Source organism: Eriocheir sinensis, unplaced genomic scaffold (assembly GCF_024679095.1).
Source record: "Eriocheir sinensis breed Jianghai 21 unplaced genomic scaffold, ASM2467909v1 Scaffold230, whole genome shotgun sequence".
Classification (NCBI taxonomy): domain Eukaryota; kingdom Metazoa; phylum Arthropoda; class Malacostraca; order Decapoda; family Varunidae; genus Eriocheir; species Eriocheir sinensis.
This window is the reverse complement of record NW_026111533.1, coordinates 208,827-211,326: the sequence shown is the minus strand read 5'-3', so window position 1 is coordinate 211,326 and position 2,500 is coordinate 208,827.

Below are 2,500 nucleotides of genomic sequence, written 5' to 3'. Positions count from 1 at the left end.
TTCTTCTTCTTTTTCCTCTAAATCATTATCCTTTTTCCTCTTTCCTTCTTCCAAGCTCCACCTCTATTTTTTTTCTCTCCGTCATTCTCCTCCTCCTCCTCTTCCTCCTCCTCTTCCTCTTCCTCTTCTTGAAGCTGCCATCTGGTGCACAATGCCTACAGCCAAGAATTCTCTCTCTCTCTCTCTCTCGTTTTATTCTTTTTATTTATCTTGTACATTTTATTTTTTTTTGTCCTTTTATTATTTATTTTTTTGTTCTCTCTCTCTCTCTCTCTCTCTCTCTTCCGTTTTGCTATTTTCTTTATCTTCTACATTTTTTTGTCCTTTCTTCTTTATTTTCTCTCTCTCTCTCTCTCTCTCTCTCTCTCTCTCTCTCTCTCTCTCTCTCTCTCTCTCTCTCTCTCTCTCTCTCTTGAAAATAAATTAAGTTGAATTAGACAATGAGAATAAAAAAAATAATAATTATAATAATACACACACACACACACACACACACACACTCACAATAATAATAATAATAATAATAATAATAATAATAATAATAATAATAATAATAATAATAATCAGAAAAAAGAAGAAAAGCAGAAAAGATTATGAAGAAAAAAAGAAAGGAAAGGAGAGAAAGGGGGAGGAAAAGAAGAAAACAGGAGGAGAAATGAGAGGAGGAGGAGGAGGAGGAGAAAGAAGAACAAGTAGATGAAGAAAAAGATGAAGAAAAAAGAAAAAACAAAGCGATGAGAACGAAGAAAAAAAGAAAATAGAGAAAAATTAAATTAAGAAAAAGAAGAAAAAGAAGTAAAAGAAGAAAACGATGAACAAGAACAAAACGAACAAGATGAAGAAGAAAAAGAAAAGAAAAAATAAATAAAATGGAGAAATAAAAAAAAAGAAAATTAAAGAAATATAACTAAAAATAACAAAAAATAAAATAACCAAAAAAAATAATAACAAAAACAAAAATAACCAAAAATAAGATAGAAAAATAATAAAAAAATAAAATAAATAAAAAAAAAAAAAAAAAAAAATAGCAAAAAATAATAAAAAAATAACAATAAAAAACAAATTAAAAAATAGCAAAAAATAACAAAAAATAAATAAAAAATAACCAAAAATAACAAAAACAAATAAAAATAAAAAATGGCAAAAATTAACAAAACATAATAAAAAATAAATAAAAAATGACCAAAAATAGTAAAAAACAACCAAAAAATAGCAAAAAATAACAAAAAATAATAAAGTAAATAAAAAATAGCCAAGAATAACAAAAACAAATAAAAATAACAAAAATAGCAAAAAATAACCAAAAAATAAATAAAAAATAACCAAAAAATAACAAAAATGAAACTGAACAAAATGAAACAAAAGAAAACGAAACTCACAGATCCAAAACAGCGAAACAGCTTCATGAGGCTCGCCGACGTGTGCACGGGGCAACACACACACATACGCACACAGGAGGACATACACGCACACACGCACACACACCTACGCACACATGGGCCAAAAAAGTATGTTCACGGTGGGACTGAGAACCATTGTTTGTTTGTTTGTTTGATTTATATTTTGCTTATTTTTTTTGTTTTTCTATTCATTTTTATCATTTTTTCTTCGTTATTCTTTTCTTTATTTGTCCTGTATTTTCTTCCTTTTTTTCTCTCTTGTTATCTTCTTTCTTTCGCTTTCATTAATTTTTCTTTGTTTTTCTTCATTTCTCATTTTCTATATTTTTCCCATATTTTTCTTCCTTTCTTTTGTTGTTTTTCCATTTTTTTTAACCTTCATTTCTTTTCCTTTATCTTTTTCCTTCTCATTTCCTTTTTTTATTCAATTCATTTATATTTTCTTCTATTATTCTCAGTTTGTTTTATTATTTTTTTCACTTATTCTTTGTTCTTTTCATTTATTTTTCCTTGTTTGGTTTTCATTTTTTTTTCATTTTATTCTTTTCTCCTTTTCTTTCTTCATAATTCATTTTCTCTATTTTAGTTTTTCTTTCATTCTCTCATTCATTTTCTCTCGTTTCTTTCTCATTTTTTTATTTTTCTCCTTTTTCCTACATCAAACTATTCACGCGTTTTTGTTTTTCATGTTCTCTGCAAAAAATCAGTTTAATTATTACGTTTTCCATATTGTATTTATTTTCTTTCTTTCTTTCTTTGTCTTTCTTTCTGGATTTCTCTTTCTTTCTTTTTGTCTTTCTTTTTTTCTAATTATATTCATTGTTTATTTTATTATTTTTATTATTTTCATTTCTTTCATTCTTTTCTTGTTACACTTTTCTCATTTTTCAATCTTTATCTTTTTTTATTTTTCCTTTCTGTTTTCTTATCTTCATTCTCTACATTTTTATCACATTTCTCTAATTATCTCCTTTTTCTTCTATTACTTTATTCTACATTATTTCATTTCATTAATCTACTTTTACCTATTTATGTCTTTATTAATATATTTCATCTCTATTCTTTTTACTTAATTCTTTTCTTATTTATTTTCTTATATT